This window comes from Struthio camelus, chromosome 4, assembly GCF_040807025.1.
Source record: "Struthio camelus isolate bStrCam1 chromosome 4, bStrCam1.hap1, whole genome shotgun sequence".
Classification (NCBI taxonomy): Eukaryota; Metazoa; Chordata; class Aves; order Struthioniformes; family Struthionidae; genus Struthio; species Struthio camelus.
In genome coordinates, this window is record NC_090945.1 from 1050920 (window position 1) to 1075790 (window position 24871).

Sequence of the window (24871 nt, forward strand, 5' to 3'; positions counted from 1 at the left end):
TTTCCAAAGCTGAAATCTTTCTTACTAGGAAAGGTTAGTTTAGGCAGCTGGCCGTGAACACAACCTCGCAGGACTGGTGGCTCTTCCTCACTTTCCTTAGGTGGGCCTTGTACACTTGGAGAAAAACAGAACTGACAGAATTACTGGGACTTAGGAAATTGGCTGCATTAGTTAAAAGGAGCAGGGCTCTAATGAGATTTAATTTCCTTAGCTTTCTTCTGGCCTCATCAGTAAGCATCGGGGAAGATGGCAAAAAGCCAGCAACTTTTCCAGCTGTTTTTCCACCTGTCAGTAAATCGTCTACTTCTCTCCAGGAGCAGGGCTCTATTCCTAAGACAACTTTCTGGCCCTGTTCTCCATTAGGACTCATTTGCTGGACACCCAGAGCTGCAGGGAGCCTGATCCAGCTTCTTTTGCAGACCCCTGCCTCCACTGGACATTAGCACAACAGGGAGCCAATGTTGCTGGGGAAGCAGCAACCATCTCACTCACACCCCTTTCTCCTGGCTGCCAAACTTGGCAGACCGGAGGATCCCCTCACCCCCAGCCTGCTTGCTTCTGACTCTTTGGACTGGCTATTTAGGATAGACCAGCTGTTTAGGATATACTGGCTGCTTAGGATATACCTTGGGACAGGGAGGGGACAACACACCACTGCTGTCTTCCCCTGGTCCAGAAGAGCCTCAACACCATCCTTCCTGCAAATAATCTGATCATGATTTAGGTGGGCCTGGCTACACAGAGAGAAAAACAGGGCCGGCAGAATTACTGGGTCTCAGGAAATTGGCTGTGTTAGAAGGAACAGGGGCCCTCACGCTGCACCATTTCTTTATCTGGGAAGCTTTTTCCTAGGCTATTAAGCCTTGACACAACACTCACATCTCATCTGGCCAATTGAGTTACACAGATCTTCCAATTTTATCCAGAACAGCCTTCACCAAATCCCCCAAATCTAAAGAAGCTGATGTACCTTGTGGAAAACATCCAATCTCAATGTAAAGATTAAACAAAGAGATCCCAGCGAAAAGAAAACAGGAGGAGGAGGAGGAAGGCTGTGCTTCGCCCCCTAGGAACGTGTGCATCCCCCTATTCCCTCTGGCCTGCAAAGGGAGCACGTGGGTTTTGAGCCACTTCCTCACTTTCACCTTTCCTTCCATTGGCCTCTCCAACACAAAATCACGAGCAACGAGAGGGTGGAGCAGCCCTCCTTCATCCCGTAACACAGTAACTTTCTGAACCACTATCTCCTGTACAGTTTTCTCATTTTGCAGCCCGCTGCACACAGCGATGGTGTTTTACATTTTTCCCTACTTTTGAAGCAGTGAGCATTTACTTCTCCTTTCTAACTCTTTTTTCTCTAGTCTCATACAGTATCGCCTGGAGCACCGAAGAGCTCCTTAGAGTCTGCGTTGTGACTCCTAACAAAGAGTTGTGCAAAATCATGGTATGTTTAGCCAAAGCATCCTGGCACGTTGCTAGCAGAGCTCTGACCCTCATCTGATCCATCTAGTTAAATTGGTGAGTAAGAGACTGTAAACTTAAGACTCCCATGGGTGGAAGTCAGTCCTCTGCCTAGAGTATTTGTTTCCTTATCTTTTCTCTAACCCAGGAAAGCATCTGACAAGGAGGTTTTTTAAGCAATTTTTTTTTTTTTGGCTGCAGGATCAGCATGTTGAAAAAGTTTTATGTGCAAAAGCGTAAGCAATGTTTCAAACACATATGCTATGTCAACACCTTTCTCTGTCTCGGCAAACCTGGGTGAAGACGCTTGATGCAAATCACCTCTCCAGCTGCTGAAAGAACTTTAATACGCTGCCTGCAGTGCAGGGTTTCTCAGTTTTGTAAATACAGATTTGTTATGCTGTTTTACTGCGTGCTTCAGAGAGCGTGCCCACACACCTGCCAGACAAACACAATTGCTCCCGCACATACAAACACTGAAAGAATAAAATTAATTTTGATTCATCCAACAAGATCGCTTCAGGACTGGCAACACACATTCAAATCCCCTCCCCAGCTCCTTTTTTTTGACCTACAGTTGGCAGGATTTTTCACCTACAATTGCATTTGGTTGACCCATCCCATCACACTTGGGAGTCGAAGGTTCCCGAGCAAGGTGCGCTGCCTCGCCCCGACAACGCAGCTTGATAAGTGCCATCGCGTTCATAAGCACGTGGCGCCCGCTGAGGAAAGGAATTCAGTGTGAGAGACGAGGCAAACCTGCAGGAGCAGGCAAGGTTCGGAGAAGAAGGGATGTTAAGCTTTGGGGTATGTTTTGAGTTCCCAATAGCCTCAGCAGAGAGTTAAGTCTGATTTCTAAAGCCCACCCGGACTCCCTTTGCATCGAGTCGGGGAACGTGCTGCATTATAAACAAACCTCCGCTGCCAGCCCAGGGCCCCTGCAGGCTACCCCGTCAACAACACGGCGTCCGCGAACCACACGGCCGGGTTTCCTGTAGCGTCCTCCCGTATGGGTCCTCCAGCGCTTAATTAAAGTGGCTGGGCTCCCGCTGCACTCTTTTCCACTGTGGAGACATCCACTTAGATGTCATTCTCCTCCACCCCATCACCAGTTCTCAGGGAGCATTTTATCCTACAGATCCCCGCTCTTCAGCCAAGTTTGGGTCTAAACGGCAAGCAAATTCAGATGCTGCAGAGGGAGCGGAGGGGCAAGCAGCCAGTCCAGCCGCATGAACCTCAGCTCAGCACTGATGCTCCTATGTGATATAAGCCCTAGAGGAGCAGACGGACACATGCTGCCGTGCCGCATCAGCTAGCGATCAGTAAGGTGTCACAGGTTACCACAGTACCCCAAAAAACGTTGTTGTTTTAATTCACCTACCTTGTTTTTTCAGCACTTTTATTCTGAGCTGGAGATCCAGCTCTGCCTTCTTACGTCTGCCCTCTGGACGACAGGACAGCTCAGTGCCCGCTAAAGGCTGGAGCTGAGAGAGACAACAGAACTGTATCAGTGTTTTTGGGAAAAGCGAGGCTCACGCTTCCCAAAAGGACACAGGCCTGCATCTTATTTTTCACTTAGAGTTGTATACGAGAAATTCTATGCGCAGAGATAGTCTTAAGACACTTTCAAAGAGAAGAGCTCATGGTTTTAACAACCTGCTTTTCACAGAAACACTGTCTCTGTGCCCAGGAGTTAAGGTTTGCAGTTCCCAAGAAAGCAGAGCTCCAGAAAACTTAGAGCTGCTTTTTCAAGTTTCTCCCTACCTGGCAGATTTTTTTTTTTTTCAGTTGAGTCTGGAAAGCGTACCTGTAGGTATCTGAATAATCGGAGAAACCAAGCCTACTGCACAAACGTGACTTGAAAGCTTACTTCAATCCCAGGTACATAAACACTACTGCAAGCCTGTAACTAGGTTTTAGAGTTATGAATTCATAACTAAGGGTCTCAGCTTACATAAATTGTTGCGGTACAGTTAAAAGAGTGTTTTGTGCTAGCCATAATTTCACATCCCCAAATGTTCCTCTTCTCCCATGAAATAGAAATGGCTATGTCATTGCAAACAGGGACAGGAAATAAACAGGAGATGATCAAATTGACTTGATTTGTTCTTTCCCCTGCAGCCACATGTGGTGGTAGCCTTTGAAAAAGTAAGAAAACAAGGGTGGGTGCAAACCAGTATGATTAAATTACCTGTGACTGGAAGGACGTGCCTGTAGCCCTATGGCTCACTGCTGCCCAGCTGCTTTAATTGTAGCCGATGGAAAACGTCCCCTTGATTTTAATGGCAACTAGCACAACACTGCTGTTGCGCAAATCTTGGCCTAGATGATGTGATACAACATTTGCAAATCATCTGTGATCTGCTAATCCAACACGAGAGAGACTACACTGCATAACGCAGGCTTTCCTGACACGTTTGCACTGCCAAATGCAAAGTATCTTTATTATACTTACAGTCCAGGAGTTTCTGTTAACCTCTCTGAGTTATATGACATAAAATCATTATTTAGAAATCACATAACAATTTGACACAGAGAGGAGGGGCCCAGTGTCCGCCTAATGACCTCCAACAGCATGAACAAGACTGGATGAATAGAAATTGTTAACTTGTTATTTACAGAGCATTTCTCAAAACTCCAAGGAACTCTACCAAGTAAATGAATAGCGCAGACTGTAACACAGGAGAAGAAGAAATAATGAGTTTTCAGAAGCAATCTAAATTATTCACAGAAATCTCAATCCTGCTCACTGCAGAGAGCACCAATTACTACTATTTTACATGCACGCAGTGTGCAAATTCCTGTACCCCCCCCCCCCCAAAAAAAATGGCCTCATTTGCCTAGCACCCTAAAACTGACTAAAAACCTTGCCATCTTCCTCCGTTAATACCTTACTCCTTCGTAACACCTCATTATGTCCTTAAAATTGCAGAGGTGCTGAAATGCATAGCTGGGCGAGGATGCAGTTCGGCTTGGACAACCGCTCCCTTCCCTCGGTAGGGCAGACCTTTACCAACCCGAATCCCATGCCAGCTTGCCACGCAGGACCCGTTGCTCCCGCAGCAGGTACCAGCCTCAGGGGTGCAAGCCAGACTTGGAGCAAGAGCAGAGTGAAGCCATGAGAGCTGCTCTCATCCCAACTGGTTTACTGGTACCCCCTAGCAAGGGCTCTGCTGGTAACTAATTTTGTGGTTCACTAGCTGGACTGGAAACCCCTGGCTATGTCGGTATGTGAGAACATGTGTACAGAGATGCTGACCCTAAACGAAAGCACGTTTTTGCATCAAAAATATTTCTCCTCAATAGTTACATGCAAAAGGTAACAAACGTTGTCCTCCATACACAATTTGCTTTGTTTACTTTTAATTTAAAAATAAATAAATGAAGCTGAAATCAAAACATTTTTGAAAGACAATGGCACCTTTTGTTTCGAAAATAGCCAAACAGTCTAGGCTTTTTCCAATTTACGGTTGCACTTTTGTCTCTGGCAGCCCAGAACGATGTTTTCCAGAAAACAAACTACCTAAAATGGCTTGCTGGTTTGTTTTGACTCAGCTTTGTACTTAATGCAGCATCGAATACAACAAGGCAGGTTGCGGGAGAAGTCCCTAAGAGCCTGCAAGCTGCGCAGACGCAGCAAGGGGTCCCCTGGGCTCCCCTGAGCCAACATGCCCCTGTGCTACACAGCTGCCAGTGTCTGGCTCCAGGTCCCTTCACTCAAGCTGCTTGCACAACCGGCATCTCTAACGCGGTGATGACGATAGCTGCGAAGGAGATGTAACCTGGCCAGTACAGGGAAGAATATTAATTACAGGTATAAATAAAGTACGGAGCATCTAAGTAAATCTGAGCATGTGCTTTGGGCTCACAGCCTCGACGCAACTGCCGCTCTGACTTCTCATAAACAGCCTAAGCGCTTGCTTTCTCGGAAGCGTATCAAAGACTGTAAAACAAGGTGCTAGAACACTTAGCTGCTAGCGCCCAAGCAAACAGTATCATTACAGTGTATATAAAAGTCTCCTGGGGGATAGGTTGGGCATAAAAATTCAGCTGGATCATTAGAAGCCGATGATTTAACTGAGAAAGCAATATAATTCTCCAAGTTGGCAAACGAAAGACATAAACTGAGTTGGAGGAATTATTTAATGACTAGCAGACCAGTAAGGGAGGTATTTCATTGCACTGTAAGATACTCCACATCGTAGGAAAACTGTAATTTATTAAATAGAAGTTTGAGGTTTTTTTCTTCCCCTGCAGCTAATTCCTGACATGTCAGTGACATCTGCAACCTCAAAACCCCACGACAAACAAGCATGAGCAAGAGTCAGTGGGGGCCAAGAGCTCCGAGTACTGAACTTCTCACGCAACAGGCCAGGCCAAGAGGTGCCCGGCAGGAGGCAGAGCAGGGCGTTTGGGGACCTGCATCTGCTCTGAGTCATTTTGTGGATGTGGGAAGTGACCTCCATGCTCCCGCCACCGTACGGAAGGAGTACGCTGCAACAGATGGGGTTGTGTCCCATCACAGGAGCTGAACGCCGTACCTCCACTTGGGTACGGAGCATCACACCAGAGTCCCTGGTTTTGGAGCCCATGGGAGCATCACAGTGATTTTTTTGACTGCCAGGGACACTCAGATTTGTTTGTACCCCTTCTTGGGCCAGGCTAGTCTCTACCAATATTTTGCGCTTTACAGCAATGGGAGACGCATTGAGACAGTTAAACGTCATCCAGTGGTGCGAGTGGCAAGTTTTAAAAACGCCTAGCACTGCTGCATTAAGACCTGTTAAAGCTGGTCATGATTTCAGCTGAGGTCACCTTTCAGTGAAATGAATGCAAAAGGGGAAAATGGTACTCAGGGAGGAGGAAACCTGAGCCATGACACTGTCAGACGGCGTTGAGACCAAGTACAGTAATTTCAGAGCTGCAGGATGCTTCCCTGCTCTGCTCTGCTCAGGGAAGATTCCTGCGGAGAGAATAAAATGTTCCTAAAGAAATTAAAAACAATTCTCTCTGCAAAATACATTTGGTTTATATTCTTTCAGCCATGTAAACATTTGAGGAGCTCAGTGCAATCTTTATTTCTGTCATCTTAAGGCTAGCAGAAACGTACGGCCCTGGTTATTGAATTACGGTTCAGATTCCCAGAAATCTGTGTTCAAATGGGAAACACGAGCATTAGAAAGACCAATAACGTGCCTAAGTACACACAGCACATAATTCATTATCAGAATACTACCAGCAACAGGAGCGTGACAAATACAAACCTTGAAAGCCTGGATATAAGCATCTTTATCTTTGACGAGCAAGTATAGCGTTGACAGCACTAAGTCAAAAGGCTCATTTCCAGCATGGTCCCGTATGTCGAATGCACGTGGTTTCTGGTTTGCTCAGGGCTTGCTCCTCCTAGAGCTCCCCTTCCAGTTTGGGAGCCTAAACCATCTCACCATCAATCCCCGTATCGTTTCCATTTTCTGCTCGGCGCTAAGATTCAGTTTACTGCCATTCAAAACACGGATGAGCTAAGGCAAGAAGAACTGATGGGCATTTGATTTTTCAATAACAGCAAACATACCGATATGTGCCTACCTGACAAAAAGACGTCCTTCCGTAATGAGATTTCGGGATGTTTACAGCTTGAAGGGCGGGCATGCGGCTGTCCATCGCTGATTCAGAGGTGCATTCTGCCAGGGAGCTTTCCCCTCTGCTGCAACAAAAATTGTTATCCATCAAAATATGCTCAGTAAAAAGACACAAGCGCTAAAAATTTCTCATTTGAACACGCTCAAAGGAGGGCATGGAATGAAGTGGGGTAGGAAAGAAAATTTTATTTCCTAGGGAAAATTTAGAGATTAGCACTTGCGTTTGAGTCCAGTCAGAACACTGAGAACTTGGAAAAAATTGCTTTCCAATGAAACAAAAAGTTTTGCATCAAAATATTGGTACAGATCTGCCTACTGAGGTTGAAGTGCCCTACATCTCACAGCAATGACTTTTTCTTATTTGGAAAAATCAGAAATTTTCTTGTTTAAAAATCTCAAAACAAGCATTGAACAAACATTATTTCTCAAGTGCTGTCAATCTCATTAAAACCCCATCTTCTCTCGGAAAATATATTTAAGAAATGAAATGCACTGCTTCTTTTATACAGTGCTACTTAATCTATAATCTGAACAATAAAAATTTCACTGCTAATCTGTAATCTGAACAATAGAAATGTCACTGCTCTCTTGGTAAGGCACGTGTTACTATTATCACATGTTAGGATTAGATTAGTACCCAAAACTCCCAGTGAGGAGCAAGCCATAGTGCAACAGCTTGTGTAAAAACAAGTAACAGTAAATAAACCAAGCCAAGAATTTATGATGTCTTACTCCTATTTTTTTCTGCACTGCAAGGTCCACCGATTTCTTAGGTTTGCACAACTAAGGGAAAATGCAAATTAGATCAGCATACAACTGCAATCAAAACATCTGCACTCAGCACTTGCTTCCTCTTTATGGCGGCTACTGCATTATACACTATTTTTCCCCTAAAAGCATTAAATGGGACTTGCACTGTATCTCTGAAGGGTGTTATGGAAGTGTCGTCAAAGCAACAGGAAATCTCCCAATCGAACAGTAAGTCCAGCTCCCAAGATGACACGGCGGGGTCTTGAGCACTGCTGAAAGCTGATAATGCTTCAGTCCTTCCTTGCCGTGTTCTTGCTCTGCTCATGTGGTCTGACCGTATTATGCCTGATTAGCAAGCGCGCTTGAGTCAAAGAGAACGCTCTCTCCCTTCTTTGCCTCCTGGACGCACCAGGACATTTCTGAGTTTGCAAGTTTTTTCTTTTTTTTTAAACTCTGTAACAAAGTGCAATTGCTCTAATTTGGGGGTGGATTTTCCCAAATGTGCATCTATAGGTCAGCACCTCTGCAAATCTGCCAATTTCTTCAGCTGTTCGGGTGCCTAACCATAACACTTCCCACCACTTTCAAAACCTTCCCTTTCTCATCAGCCGACTTGGGAGCAGCTAGTCCCAGGGTAAGAAAAGGTTGTACTGCTTTCCCTTCTCTCTAGACTATTTACTGTACTATACTGGGCACCTTTCCACTGTTTTTTTTTTTTTTTTTTTTTACCATTCGCCCTCAGTGTTTGACACAAAGTCCTAGCAAATATTCTTCTTCTCCTCTACTGCTATTTGCCCTGAACTTTTTTTTTTTTTTTTGGGGGGGGGGTGGGGAGGGTGGTTTATGGTACAGTCAGTTCTTTCAGGGTAGCTATTCAGGCTATTCAGTCATCAAATATTTGCAATTCTGATACCAAACTGACCGTTTTCGCTGCAAAGAGAGACTGGGCGCTCCAGAGTGAGATTTTGTTGTTACTGCTACATATTGATGCAGTGTTAATAGTGATTTTTATTAACCAGAAAGAAAAAACAGGCTTGCAGCTTCCCAGGTGACCAGACTGAAAGGCGTACAAGCAGAAGCATTTTTTGGCACAACAGTATCTAGGGATCTCAGTACAAATAAGGATCTCACTACGCCGGAGGGTCGCTAACATAGTAAGACAGTGCTCCAGCTCCAAAAAGCTAACAGGCCAATCAGAGGAAACAGAAAGGGGAAGAAGGAGGGGGACAGTGGATGTGGGGCTCCTCTGGCCTCTTGCACAGACAGCACAAAGCAGCCAGATCACGGACGATGATCCCCCGCAGTTGGCAGAGGTCTAGGTACAGCCCTGCAGCGTCGTCGGCACCTTAAGACGACAGGGGCCAATTCCACCCATGTCGAGCCAAGAGCCTGTGAACCATCAGTTCGACTCAGCAGCAGCGCTACTCACCTACAGTTGTATTAAAAATCACGGCATGTGAATTTGAAATGGCAGGGCAGATCCATTTCCTGCCTCCGTCTGTGAAACACACCTTGTATTACTGACTTGGGCTTTTCATCTTAGTTTTCAGCAATCACTTTTCCACTCAGTTTACAAAACCCCAAGTACCTGAGATATCCACAAAACCAAAACTTGAGCCCCCAAGATGCGCGATGCTTAACCTTGCCACGACGTCCCCCTTCCTCTGCAGATGACAAAGATCTCTGACCAACTCCCACTAGATCCGACACCACCCCCAGGTCCCTGCCCCCTCCATTACCAAATCACTTGGCTCACAATCCAGACACTCCTTTCTGTACTTGCACAAATCATAATCCATTTGCTCTGCTGGAATTTAAACATGCAATGCTGGCAGAAGCAAGAAAAAAGAACAACTCAAGCTGTATGACAGAAAGCCTCATAACCAGAAAACGACAACTGACGTGTAAAGAGGGGGTGCCTCATGTTTTCCCATTCATATTTGCCACAAGTTTCTCACGCCTGTCAACCCTGTTTTGATTAAAACAGCTTTCATGGCAGGCCCCCTTGCATTTGTAAATGAATCCTTCAAATACACAAATATCTCACAGACGCCAGTATCCCATTAAAGCACTTCGCCTCTGTGGATTTCTCCCTAAGCTCTGAAACAACCAACAGCCACGGTAACACAGGCAAAAAACACAAGACAACTCTTTTTCAAGCTGTTTTGGGACTAAACAAAGGATCAGATAGATTAATAACCTTTTAGAGAGTTAATGGAAAAACAGATTAGGAAGTACCCCATCAGGGACGACCAACTGGGTTATGTCCAGATGATACAGTTGATTGCTCAGGAAGAGAAGAGAACCGTGCTTGCCTACGTGCTGGGAACATTCCTCTTGTCACGGCTCGGGCAACCAGACACAAGCAACTCTTAAAAATAGATCTGCCAGTTTCTACAGAGTTGGATCTACCGGTCGGAATACAAGACGAGTCCCAGAGAAGAGCTGGACACAGAAAGAAAACTTCATAATCTACCTACATGAAATCCTGTTCTGGGGCAGATCACAGAACAGAAGCTACAAGGGTCTCCTCTCTCTTGAGAGAGGAGAGCTGATGGTAACACATAGGGAGGAGGAGACAGGGGATCTCACCTGGAACTACATCCGATAAAGGACTCTGGCACTATGAAGAAAGACTACAGCAGAATTACCTGAATCTGTAACTTGGATTTAAATAAAACAAAGCACTGACCCCTAGTGCAGGGGATGCCTCGCTTGGGTTGCTGCCCATCTGCATGAAACCCTCCCCTGGCAGCTGAAGCTCTTGCAGACTCCCAGCGTAGTCCCAGCCACCGCAGGGAGGGGCCTGCTTACGATCACCAGCCAGAGGTGACCTCCTCATGCACCAGGATGTCCTGTGTCACTAAGTTATTTCTCTCTGAGCGCTGTTCAGGGACACCAGGCACCTCGCTCGGGGCCCTCAATTCCACTCCAGATGCCAGGCAGGATTTTAAGGCACTTGTGCCGCTTGCTGGATCTTGTTCCTGATGCACGCTCCAGACTGATCTTGAAGTGCGTGAGAAGACTTGTTCCAAACGCGAGCGTAAATATTACCGTATCCAAAAATCTGAACCACAGGAAGTTCCACCTAAACCTGAGAAAAAACTTCTTCACTGTGAGGGTGACAGAGCACTGGAACAGGTTGCCCAGAGAGGTAGTGGAGTCTCCTTCCCTGGAGATATTCAAAACCCGTCTGGATGTGATCCTGGGCAATGTGCTCTAGAGGACCCTGCTTGAGCAGGGAGGTTGGACTAGATGATCTCCAGAGGTCCCTTCCAACCTCAACCGTTCTGTGATTCTGTGAAAATCAGAGTGAAAGTACTGAAAGCACCAGATAACCCACTCAAATTAATGTTCCAATGACTTTAACATGTTTTATTGACATTGGGGCTAGGCACTCCATAAATACATAGGAAAGGGCAGCTGTCTGTAGAAGACCTTATAATCCATAGGCACAAAAAGCAGAAGAAAAAAAGAGTAGCAGCCCCGGGACTTGCTCACGCTCCAGGAAAGTAGCGCCAGGGGTCCATCCTGTATCACTGATCCAGGTCACAATCCACTGGGCTCTTTTGCTCTTTAAATATTTTTTAAAATAATCCCAGCCTTGATCTCTACTGTAAATTGCAATAATGATCAAAGTCTTCCAGGTAGCCTACAAGAACAAACGCATATAGGAAAAACAATGGAATATGAACAGTGACAGGACACGAAAACACATGTGGCACACAGGTCGAAGAAAAGGATGGTTATGGTTTGTCTCATATATTCTTTTTCTACATGAAAAACAAGTGAAATTGAGCATTTGTGCAAAGCCAATGAGCAACTGATGCAAAAGTGAAATTGCTACCACCCTAACAAAAAGGGCGACAACACGGTGGAAATTTGGGCTGCCTAGACAGGAATACACATGTCTTCTTGTGATGTTTTAGAGTAATCAGCTCTCAGATTTGCTGACAGCTGATTCTGGTGGAGGCTGAGAAAGCACATTTAGCAAGTTATCCCCAAAATGCAGCATTTACAAGTTTAGACAGTAGCTTGACTAGAAGGGGTAAGTGACAGGAAATTGCAAGCAAGAGCTAGCGGAGAAAAGGCTTGTTTTGATAAAGAACTATACTGAGCACCCTCAAACCTGCAACCAAAAGCATGTCCCTGCTGCAGACATATCAGTGACGTAGGGAGCAAACAACCAATGGAAACGTTAGAAGGAAATCAGAAAACACTTTTTTTCCCCCCCAGTTCCATAGGCCTGTAGGTTAGGGAATCCAATCGCTTAATTAAATTAGATTAGGTGTTCCAGCTAGTTTAGAAACTGCAATCCTGTTTTTCTATCCCAAATGTAAGTTCTCACTGGTAGGCAAAGGACTCGCAATGAGGTTTTCCACATATTTTACAGTCGCGCTGCACTCTCCTTTGTGTAGATAGCCAGAGAGCGTCACGTAAATACAATAACCATCACCTTGCCGAGTTAAATGTCTTGCCTTTCCTTCCTTGGTTAGAGTCAATTTGGTAGGCTCTGACAAGCAACGTACACAACCATTTCTGAGCGTCTCTTTTTGGTTACAATATACCACTGCCATAAATAGGGCCTACTTTTTCAGAAAGCCATTACAGGCCCCATGAAGAAAACAAGAAATACAAAAGTTTTCCTTTTTCTCAAGGACAATTTTTCTTCCCTTGAGAAAATATGGCATTTTAAAGACCTCAGAAAAAGAGAGATGAAATTAGAGAACACTGTCCTGTATTTTCTCTTTTTTTTTTTTTTTTTTTTTTGGCTTAATGGTACCGCAGCTCACAGCGCTGCCCTAATGCTACCCGCTGAGAGCACCCTGTCAGCAAACACAGAGGCAGGCCAATACCGGCTACTCTGGAAGCCTCTAAGAGCCTCCACCCACCTCTGGAAATTGTTTTTTTTCTGTTCTCAAAATCCTCTTTTGATTTCATTAGCTCAAAGCCCTAAATTCAAAAAGGTCTGAGCCAAGCAGAAACCGCCTAGGAACCTGCAAAATGGATTTTTCTGTTCCCACTAATTCCAGCCACAAAACAAAACCTGGGAGTTTCCACTAAGCAGCCGCCAGGATACGGGAGAGGGAGCAGGGCGGCCACAAAGCCTTCCCTAGGCGGCCCTGTGCCCTCGGTTATCCTCGGGACAAGGATTCCTTGCCACAAGCCAAGCGACAGGCCTCAAAATTCTTGCTTCTGACTGAGTAAAATCTCAGTGAGCGCCGAACACTTCCAACCTCAGGAATCAACACTTGGCCAGAAAACTTCATTTTGCTGCAGAGAGTCTGCCTGCAAAACGACTGTAAGAAAAGTTTTATGAAACGGCTCTTTTGACGGTGAGCAGAGAAAACTGGTTGGGGGTATCTCTGACTGAGACCACCGAAGACAGCACTATCAAACCCCACTCACACAGCCACAGTCACAGCTGAGAACCCAAAAGCTAGAAGGTGCACGAGCTTAACGACCTCCTCTCCTTTGCAGCCTGCTGCTGTAGCGTGGCAGTCGTACCGTCCTCACTTGCCCAGTCCATGTCATCTCTGCCGTTTGGTCAAAATCCTGTACTACAAGCGTGAGACAGCAAGCCTGTCGCTCCATCGTTTCCTCTGGAAAGAGTTTTACACAGATTTTCTTTTTTTTTTTTTTTTGACAATGTTGCAAACCTAACAGCTGTGGGCTGTGTTTTAATTTCATACGTGCCATCTATATTCTACTCCTCCTCTCAGTTCAAACCTTTGCTGACCTTGATAACAAAAGGAAGGAGCTGAGTCTCAAGCTCGGGTCTCAAACAGTCATCCTTTGCAAGAGGCACGCCGATGTATGTTAGCACTGAACGGATAGGAAGATACAGTGACATAAAAGCCCATGTTGTCCCTTTTAAGCAGTATTCCATAATGGAACCGTGACATGCTTCAGAGATGCAGTGATTAGACGATTACTGAAGAATATAGGCATTAGAGTGGGGAGTTTTTCTGACACTGTTATTTCTTTTATGATAGCAGTTAAGAGTCCAAATCATGGGCCATGAGCCTGTGGTGATTATACAGGAAGAAAGGAAAAAAAAAAATCCCCACCCAGGGAGTTTACGTTCTAAATGATACCCAGGTACACTAATTATTAGGTTGCCTGACATTTAATCGATCGCTGAATAATTTATATACTTGACAGAAATGAAATACCTCCCTTCTATTTATGTATGAGCAGGTTTCTAGCAGAAAAAACTTAAAACCCCAGAAACCAATTATTATTCCCATTACCTCATCCTGAGTGACTCTCTGGGATGATAAAGCCCATCTTATTTGGACTTATTGCTGAGAAATAGACTTCTAAGGCATAAAGTTCTCCAGATGGATGCTTTTTGGGAATTAGTTGAATGAGAGAGATTTAATCCACCCAAAAGTCAGTATACTTAAATACATGATGAACATAAAAAACTCACTGCTAATCCAAAGTGACAGGTACTAATAGGGTACTTAGTGGATTAATAGCTAGCATGCTATGTTGCTAGGACCATGCTGTTTATTTCAACCGTGTGCTTGAACAGATACAGAACATAAACTCAGTCCCTTAGGCACATTTAATTCAAGTGGGCAAAATGCATGATTGTACATCTAAGCAGGCAATTGAACCTGTAAGTTTATCTTTAAGATGTCATATTACTTCAAGCTCTTGAGAAAAGAGACAGAAACCAATTCTGGAAGAACCAGCAGACTGCTACATGTGGGCTTTTTGCCAGTTTTCATAGTACTACCCCTATTGCATGGCAAAGTGAATTTTTCAGCTTTATAGCCTTGTCTCCCCAGGTCTTAATTAATACCATGCACAGGTGACATGCAGGATAACCACAGCAAAGCACACTAAGGGTTATGAGTCCTGGAGAACCGTTACTAAAGTTGGTCACATAATAAAACAATAGGCTACGAGGAGGAAACTGTCGCACGCTGCCCATTTCAGCAGGTGCTTTTCACGTCTGCAATCTTTGCTCCTACAGAAGGAATCAAAGGGATTTAGCCAGAGGCCCAACCCACTGCCAAATTGCAAAGACAGACAAAGATGCTTGAGAAGACTCACTAATGCCTTCTGTGACTCGAGGTGCTGCAAACAGTTTATTTGATTAAATAGATGATATCCCTCATGCTCCTGGCAGATTTTGGCCGTTGCTGTTTTGATGAAGGCAAGTGTCAGGCTCGTTGCCTTTAGCCTTTGAAACCTCCCAGACTACGTCCCTCAGTCTCACAGTCTCTTCTGGAGGGGGTACAACCTGATACAGCTACACAAGAGGCTTCTCATATACAGACAACGTTTAGCTGACTTGCCAAGAGTCACGTGAGAGATTTATCGTAGACTATGGAATTAAACGTTTTTTTCTTTACGTGCTAGCGCCTATTAACTGCCAAGCCATCTCTCCTTTCCATCCGGAACCGGAATCAGACGTGCAGCACCCTGCACAAAACCAGCAGAGCGTGACCACACTGTCACGCAAAGGGGCGTAAAGATAAAAGCCTCCTGACGTCGGTATGCAGCAGCAAAGCAACTGCAGGTAAACCAGGAAGCAAGGACCCAATTAAGCTGTCAGGTAGGCAGTTTTTCTGGGCTTGAATTCATCTCATCCCCCCCCCCCCCTTTTTTTTTAAACTAGACACTGCTTAAAAATACTTAATATCTGCAAGCTTCGTAGTATGGAAGCAAACAGTTGTCTTCTCTTACAGGGAGGGAGCCGGAGTTGCGCCACAGATCAGAAGGTAACGAACCGGGCAGAAGAGAGCTGGGAGACACTGCCACCGGAGTTCGGGTACAAGCAAAAGGAAAGCAAGCTCACTTTCTAGACAGGAAAAAGAAAGAATTTCTCGCAGTGGAGAGGCACAATGATGTAACGGTACTATAAAACACATCAGGGAGCTGTCTGTCAGCACACAGCAGTATACCAAGAAAACAAACGCAAAGCTGTTTAGGTCCGCTTCTGTATCAGCTGGCCGTAAGGCTGATAGGAACGTAGCAGAAATTGCTACTTAAAAGAAAAATAAACTGTCAAAAACCTCAGCGACAGAAAAACCTCTTTGACTGGGAGTGAAAACTGTCCACAACTTCACATTTTAGCAAACACTATTATTTTACCCCTCCTTCCAGAAGAAAACCAATTTCAGGAAGAACGCGCATAGTAAGATTTTGGAACAGAAGCAAACATGCGGCTAAGCAGGTCTGAGCAGAAAAGTGCCCAGGTATTTATCCTCAAAGCGTTTTGGAAGAAAGCTCCAGTGCTTAAAATACTAGATGCAAGATCTCATCTCTACTGCAGGTTTCATAATCTCCCTGGGCCTTGGTAGTTTTTCTCTATAACAAAGACAGTGATAATCTAACCCAGTAGTCAGTGTTTAAAAGCTGAGTTGACAAAAGCCACCTTTCCTCAACTGGAGAGCTAACTAAGACCATTTTCCCAAGAAGCTTTGAATTTCCATCCGCAAAACAAGAGATGCCAGAATAAAATATTGTTTTCAGACCTTATTAACTGGAATTTCCCAGGCAAAGCTAAATAAATTGCAGCCAAACACGTCAAAAATTTTAATTTCCGATCGCCCCACGCACTGGTGCAAAATATATTAATGGAACACCGAAACTGGATTTTATAATTTCTTATTAATAAACCAAAACGTCGTATTCTTGTAAAAGTTCTACAAACTTTTTAAAAGAGATAAAATCCTTTACAGTGTTACTTCAGAATCCATTTCAATTCTTTACCCAGAGACTAAGTGATAGTTCTTCCAGTCTCACTGAAGTACGCACGTAACCACCTGCATAAGGCAGGAAAGTGTTTCTTGTTGCGCCGATACATAAAACAAGAGGGCAAATTCTGCCAAAATTACTCAATAAAGTAAAGCCAAGTGAGGCTTCACTTTATCCTGAACAGAAGTGCCTGCCACTTCAGACTCCCATAAGGAAAGCCAGGAGCTGTGTGAAGTGCAGCAGCACACAGGCCATAACCCCACCGTCCAGAGCCAAAAATGCAACAGTCCTTCTCCCACTGCCATGTCACCTGCAAAAGGTTTGGAAGGAATTAATGTACTATGAACCAGAGTGCATCCTTGCAAATCTCATCATCCCTTCCTTGCCCCGTTGATATCCCATCTTTCATATGTGCGTGTGTATATATATATATATATATTTATATATATATATACACATATATATATATGTATGTATACACACACACACATAAGAAATACACATACACACTCCTTTGCTAGGAGGTCAAAATCATTCCCCCCCACCCCACCCCTATCTGGTGACATGGCAGAACATCAGTTTTACCATCACACCATCTCCAAAAGGAAATCGGCAGGTACAGCTGTTTGCAAATGATAATCTGCTCACACAAAGATTATGCTCTAATTAGGAAGGGCTGAATAGGTTTCGAAAGAAACTTTGTCCAAAACGCCAATTAAAGGCAGCCTGAATTTATTATGAAGTTCACAAAACAGGGCAAATTAGTTTCATCAGCATTGTTCATTCTCACAATCCTTTTTTCTGTTTTGAGTTCTGGCCAAGGATAAGAAGCAAAAGCAGCAACAATGCCATAAAGGGACAAAACGCTGTTCTTGTTGAATTTATAAAACCTAAGCGTTCAGTTCCTCAACCACTCACATTCTCCCCAAGAACTGTCTCCGTGAAGCCAAACCAACTTCCTCTCCTGTATTTCAGGCTTTAAGGAAAGCTTTGGGGATAGAGCACCAAACTATGGCTCCAACGCTCCACACATCAGGATGGAAATGCACAGACAAAAAAGAAGATTGTTCTAGTACTTCCCAATTGCTTTTTATTTAAAATACCAAACAGCATCTATTGCTGATTCCCACAGAGAAAAAGCAAGCACTGGAGTTACAGCCCTCCCTACCCTCTGTAGTAAGAAAGTATCTGTTTTAGGGGAGGTTAGGTAACCCTAACCCTCAGGGGGTTAAGGTGACTCTAAAACCTCTGCAAGGAAGAAGAGCGGAGCACAGTCTATTCACATAGCCGTGAGACCCAGCACTATCTTCAGATTTCAAGGCCTCAGGGATCGGGAGCTCACGCAGTCTGCTAACCTGAGCAATATCGAGGGATTTCACCCACTGAGCCCATAACACATCAGTGATTCACGAGAGAGATTCCAGCAAGACATCTCATCCTGATTTGAAACGTTTCTGCAATGGAGAATTGATCATGATCCTTTCGGAAGCCCTTCCATTATCAAACACCTTCACTCCGCGGATTTGCTCCCTTTATTTAACCTGAGTTTCTCCAACACGAGCTCCTAGTCCCCGGATACTGGCAGGCCTGTGCCCTGACAGAGCCGTCTTCTTTTTGTCTCTATAGTGCAGTTCCACTCAGCAGTGACCCCAGCTCTGCAAGCTGAACCCGATTCTGTTCCCCTCTTCTGCTGCGTCTAGAAAAGCTGATAACGGACCAGAACTTGGACTGATGCAAAACACTGACTTCTGGCATATGGAAACAGTAAACATTAATCAGATTGCAATAGTTTAAATGTTCCTTCTACCAGACTGTAAGTTTATCATTTGACTTCTTACAGACAATTTGTTGAGGAAAAATTCAATTGTTGAATGATCAGCGAACCTCGGATGGTGACTATGATTATCTGCTATTTCCCTTCATTGTTGCCTGTTACACTGTGTTTGTCTTGCCTTCAAAATTAAATACTTCTAATAAAATGTCAGTTTATTTTAAAAATTGTCGGGTTGGTATCAGTCACTATAAAACAGCCTGGAAATCACGACCGTGTGAACCCCATGACGATGGGATCTGAAGCAACAGAACTGCAAGGCACATACTCAGCAGCCTAGCTCCCCATCACAACGCGCGCGAGATAGGATACTCGTGTGCAGCTACTCCCTTTACTGAAGACTGGAATGAAACGTGGGACCTCCAGCTGCATATAATGAGACTCTCTTGTATGCAGTGAACGGCTTGATCCTGAAACTCAAGGCCAGGATTCTCAAGACCTGTTCAGCAACCCATTCCCAAAGATATTCCGTCTCATTTATGTGCCTGACACCGAAAGGTTCTTCAGAAGCCCTAAATCTCAACAAACTTCAAGTTTCCCGCTAGCTGACTGTATTTTACGTGTAAGTATTTATTTCCCAGCTCCCTCCTACTTCCCTGCATAGCCGTTCTTCTGAGTCTTCAGGTGACTTTCAGTCTACACATCAAACTCTGAGGTGCTACAGCCCACGTTATTAGCTGTGATAATCTGATCCAGATCCAAACTCCATAGGCTCAAGGGGTTGTTGAGATGCTGATGTGGACTCCTCTCCCCCAACAAGAAGAAACATTCGTTTCCCTCTTCAGAGGTTTTATGGATAGAAGAAATAAGAAAAAATTCCTTCCCGAAGGAAAAAAATGCGGTAATGTTGTTATTCCGTTCATGCGCTAAATGATCGGTGGGTGCCACGAACGCATTGCCTAAGCATGTTTTCTATGCTCAAGTTCTGAATTTGTCAGAATTTGTCAAGAACTGACACATTTATGGATCACTGATGAGTAGTTTTAGGCTCATCCCCAGAAAATCGGAAATGTCCCACTGGCTAAAATCCAGGGTTTGTTTCATGACACACTTTACATTCCTAAAGCCAGCCTTGCACAGAAATCACTGCAAGTCAAAAAGAAATGCTGTGAATCTAAATAGTTCCCAAAGTGATTATTTCTCTTTTTTTAACTGCAAAGCCACAGCCAAAAATCTTACCAAGGTCACCTTGATTTAATTATACATGTGACTGACACGAAAAACGTGAATAACTAACTGCAATAACTCACAAAAACTGTGTAAGAGCTCAATCTGCTTGAGACAGTGTAATAGGAACAACGGGCTTAGGCATCTCAGAAGGTGGAAAAATAATACAGGCTGAAGGGAGAGACTCAGCTCAACAGAAACTGGCAGATGACACCAGCTTCATTATAGAAACTGTTAATTTGTATGCATCAGTGTCAGCAGGAATTATACTAATGTCAGTTCGCAGTCTAACTCCGGTAAGGTTTGCATACAATTTCCCGAACTGGCTTCATGTTTGCAGTTTCATTCATTCAGGAGTTCTGCACCATTCGGGCTGTCTCCTCCTAATCATTTCCTTTTGCAAGAACGTATCATACAGAGACACAAACAGCAAAAAATAACAACGCAGAAAACGCACCGAACATCTTTCTGCACTGTGACTGCATTCCCTTGGAGCGACTGGGAACAAGATGTATGAAAGCCAGTGTGAAAGAGAGAGACATGAATGTACTCCAGAAAACTAATACGCTCCACCTGCGCAGATAAATAAGCTTTTTTTATAAATATGTATTTTAACCTATTTTATTTTAAGCTAAAAAAAATAGCACTGTTAATTAAAAAACCACTTCCTCGAATGTTGAAGGGCACAGAGAGCAGAAATGACTTGTTCTCTCTCAGCACAGCTGGAACAGCATAATGTGCATGCATTCAGCGTTTGCGTTTCAGAGAAGACATCCTTATTTTAGGCTCTGGACAGGACTGAGTCTCGGGAAAAGCTTGTTTTATACTCTCCGGATGCACACGGCTCTCCACTTAAACACCCTCTGAAGTCAAGGAGAGTCTTTGCTCTTAATTCAAACGGGCAGTGGATAAATCTATCTGCGTGTAGTAAGAGACCTGCAGTGGTGGTAATAAAAGCTGAAAGCTCTTTTTTGACGGATAAAAGTATTTCAAGCATTTGGTAGAACAAACACTGCCCCACAGTTTTACACAATACCTCACTTTCCACTAGGATTCCAACATGATGACTACTATGAGAAAAATAAAGCTCCATCCCAAAACAGAACAGTTTCTAAGCAGCTGCTGGGATTAATCTTCTGCTGATGGGAGAATCAGGGGAAGCGTGAATCATTTCTCAGTACTCACACGCTACATCTAAAGCAGAGACACACAGAAAATACACGTACCGTTTCTGTAGGGAATCCTTTCCCGAGTGTCGTGCTTTGGAAAAGAGCTAGTCTCAGCCCAGATCTATCTCCTGCTCAATTCAGCTTCACAACTCATGTCAGCACAAGCCAATTTAGGCCTAGGCCAAACCATTTGGGAAACACTCCAGCACAATTCATACCTTGCTCACATCGCATATACTCAGTTTACGTGCCTTAGGCGTTCATCTCGTTCTGTGCTGTTTTGACCCTGGTTGCTCGCTGCGGACACCCAATGCGCTGTCAAGAGAAAATATTTTTTCCCTGGCATGGCAGTGGCAACACGCGCTTCTAGTTCCCCTGACAAAATATTTAAACACACCTGTATACCAATTTTAAGCATAATCAGGCATTAATTAGCCTTTTGTAAGGAACAGAGCAAAACTGTCCATGCTTATCCCTGCTGAGGGGCAAGGGATTACTTTAGGAATGGGGCCAGCCTGATCCTTGGGTCATTAGGGTTGCCTGAAAGAAGCCTCCTTTGCACTTCTCACTGCAAATCACGGCTTGATTTTTTCCCTTGTTTTTTTGTGTCTTAAGGACGCTAGCAATTAAAACAATAACCAAACAATACGCCATCACTTTGGTCTTACACAAAAAGCCACAGGGAAGGAGAAAGCAAGGGGGGAAGCCCATCTCTTTTTCTAGACCGAATGTATTTTTAACCCCCACTTTCTCAACAGTAACCCACAGCAAAGGAGCATGTGTTCAGTGACATCTGGAAAATAGCAGGATTCGATTTCACTAACCTACCAACTTTGGAGCCCACCTTTTAAAGCCTGTTGAAGCCAACGGCCTCTAGCGAGATTACCGGAAGATGTTCAGGCCTCACAACAGATTACTGCTTCTTATGTTACAGCTCCACCAACACAGAGGAAGAGACCTTCTCCCATCCATGGAGTGGAATGACTAATAAAGGAGGGCAGAAGAAATGAACAAAGTCATGCGATATATAACAATGCTTTTCTACATTTTTCAAGATGCTCCTGCATTGCTCAGGCACCCTCCTGCAGGAGCTCAGCAGGTCAAGGCCGGTTTTCACAGATGGCGAGCCCCCGGAAGACAATTCGGCTCGTCGTGCGGTCCATACACACGTCCAGCACGCCATCCCAAGTTTGGCTTCTCACTAGGAAGCTCGACCCCAGCTTCCCAAGCCTGCTGGGAGGCACATCCATCCAGCACGCGGCACTGCCTCTGCTTCAGAAGACGGAGTTTGGACGCAGAGGCAGTATCTATGCCACTAAAAAGAAGCAAGAGAGCCCTAGGACTGGCACATAAACATTCAGGCTGTGCAACAGTTTTGGCATGGATTTAGCCAGGCCAGTTAGGGCTGTCCCAAATAGCATTCGGACACAGCCAGGAGATACCAAACACCGTCCCCAGCTGGCAGACTGGACGAGCCTGCCGCTTCTGGGACAAAGAGATGGATTTAGTTATTACATGGATGTGAGCTGAGCCATGTCACTCTGCTTACCCTTAGGGCCAGAGTACAGGGTCTGGCCTGGTTTATTTAGTAGCACAGACACAACCAATTGCCACAGCACAGTCAGGTGTGGCAAGTTGTAGCCCCTAAGCATTGGGCCCAAGCGTGAGCCCATGCAACATGCCTGAAGTCGGTGCTGCGGCTACTACTCACACTTCCGCATGGATAGCGGGGTCTTGCTTGTGCCAAGTTGGACCTAGACATCCCCATCTTCCAAAGCAAAATGGTATGTGCTGCCATATAAATCAGGTTTGCGGCATTTCCCGGTGGCCGTCCCCAGGTTGAACAAACTGCATTTGCCCAGGCACAGACACTCGGCGCTCTCTCCGCACGGGATCTCGAGCAGACTCACGCAGGGGTCCCAAGGGGGCTGTGTTCTGCTCTCATGGACGTACGGTGGGGAATAGCCAGCTGTACCCAGAAGCTTCCCACCCTCATAGAACCAGGCCTCAGACTCTCCCTAGGGAAACCAGAGGTCCATGAACCGCTCTCGGTCTTTTCCTTGCCTCTGCTTACACCCCTGGATCCTGCAATCTCAGCTCTGCAGCCAGCTCTTACTCATCGCTTCACTTGCAAAGGCAACGCTTGCACCAACACACTGTGCCGTAGGAAGGGCAGGGCCCAGCATTACTCCTGACCCACGTTCATTTTTCTTTAGGGAGATACTGGAGCACAAACATCATTCAACAAGAGCAGCCTTTCCTTCCCACAAAGAGGCATTTTGCTAGGCTTGGCAGGAGGAGGTGAGCCTCTGGGAAGACATTATCCTGACAGCAAACACTGGTGGCTGGCTTTGTGTGTATGAATGCATGTGCTTGGCAGGCTCTAGATGCTAAATAAATATGGGTTATTAATAAAGTGCTAGCTGGAGATGGAAAACAAGATTGAACGCTTCATCTTCCCAGAGCTGTTTCAGGAGATCTTAGGGGGGAAATAAAGACAACGGAAAATGGAGAGCCAAGGGAGAAGGGTGGGGGGGTTGGGGGGAAGGGAATCAAATAAAGAAGAAAATAGCAGTGAGGAGGAGGCAGTAAATCTGGCTGGCTGTAAAAGAGGCTCAAGCACACAAAGGCTAACAAAATAGCAATGGTAAAATCAAAACCAAACCAACCCCTTCTGCCCTCACTGAGATGGAAGCTAAGATGTGAAGAGAGAATACCTTAGCCAAAAACACTTACAAGAGACCGAGAAGGCACAAGAGACAAGCAAACAATCTGAAAAGGAAAAAAAAAAGGCAAGAAAACAGGAAGCACTGTGCACCCAGAGAAGGAGCCCTGATGCCATCAAAAGGGCTTTAAAAAAGTGCTGCAGGGCTCTACACGAATGGCCCCGAGCCTAAGAGGCTGCAGCTCTGCTCCTGCGCTCCTCCACGCTGACCTCCTGGGCTTCGCCTGCTGCTTCATGCCTGAAGCCAAAGCTTGCTCCTGAGAGTGCAGTGCCAGATTATTCTTTCGCCTTGCCATTTTCATAACCCTTTCCAGTTCATGCACTAAACAGACCTTGAAACCGCTTTTTGCAACCTCCATTCTATGAACTCGTCATTCATCACATGCAGTATTTCTGTGTCAGCATCAGAGTGTCACACAGTGACAATATGGTAACTTCACTTTGCAAATGTCTCATCAAAACATTTAGTACCATAACAATCTTTAAATTTAGACTATGGGTATTTCAGCCTAATGAGCCTTTAGATCTTTTCAACTTCCCAGTTAGCAGAGGGCTACATTTCTGCATAAAATGGCAAACTGCTACATGTATCTTCATAGACTAATAATTCATTTATTTTTGCCAAGCAACAAATCACCTAATTAACTAGGTCTCCTGGGCCTAGTTCTTTTCAATTTGTACTACAACTTTAGTAAAGCTGTCATACAGTTTACGAAGGCTACAGCTTAGACTTACTGTCATATTTTTGGCTAAGGCTACACAGTGCTTCAAATTTGGACGTCTGCATTTAAGCTTCCAATGCTTCAGGCAGAAGTACCAGGAAGCAGTATGAACTTCGGAAAGAGCATCCACAGCTCCCCCACTTGCAAAGGCATGTTTGCTGACATAAGAGATTCAGAATTTGGGTAATTCACATTTAAGTGGGTCTCTCTCATATCTCAGGACTTTTGAAGTCTAACCTGCTGATTTTTTATGCTGATTTTACCGAATTGTGTGATTTTGTACATCTTTTGATAAGAAAAGCTACTGTAATAAATTATACTGATAAGGTACCATCCACTGCCAGCTAAGTAACTGGAGGTCATTTATATCTCCAACTAGCGCACACTACATATCACTCACACATCAGTTTTATCCAAAAGCTGTTTTGAAAGGGACTTCAAAAGTCAGCAAGCAAGGTCCTTCTACACTCGCTGTGAAGACAACAGTGACAATTCCTGTTTGCTTTACTACTCGAAGAAAGAATTTCCTCCTCCCAAAAAAGCCACTGCAGACCCAAGCACCAGTAGAGACATCTAGCATACAAAAAGCTCAATCCAGTGGATGCTAAGGGGCTCTGTAAAAATAACTGTTACTTGCAGAACTGTTCTCAAATTTTCAGGCAAAACACTTTTTTTTTTAAACAATACCT

General features: G+C 44.7%; 1 protein-coding gene across 1 annotated transcript in view; it reads right to left on the reverse strand.

The window, feature by feature from the left end:
- LOC138067052 (uncharacterized) overlaps positions 1-24871 on the reverse strand; it is a 385190-nt gene that overhangs the window by 127688 nt on the left and 232631 nt on the right. Inside the window, exons 7-8 of the mRNA XM_068940999.1 lie at positions 7048-7162; positions 2843-2945 (exon numbers count right to left, since the gene is read on the reverse strand). The gene's annotated coding sequence lies outside the window, so the exon portion shown is untranslated. The remainder of the gene's footprint in view (positions 1-2842; positions 2946-7047; positions 7163-24871) is intronic.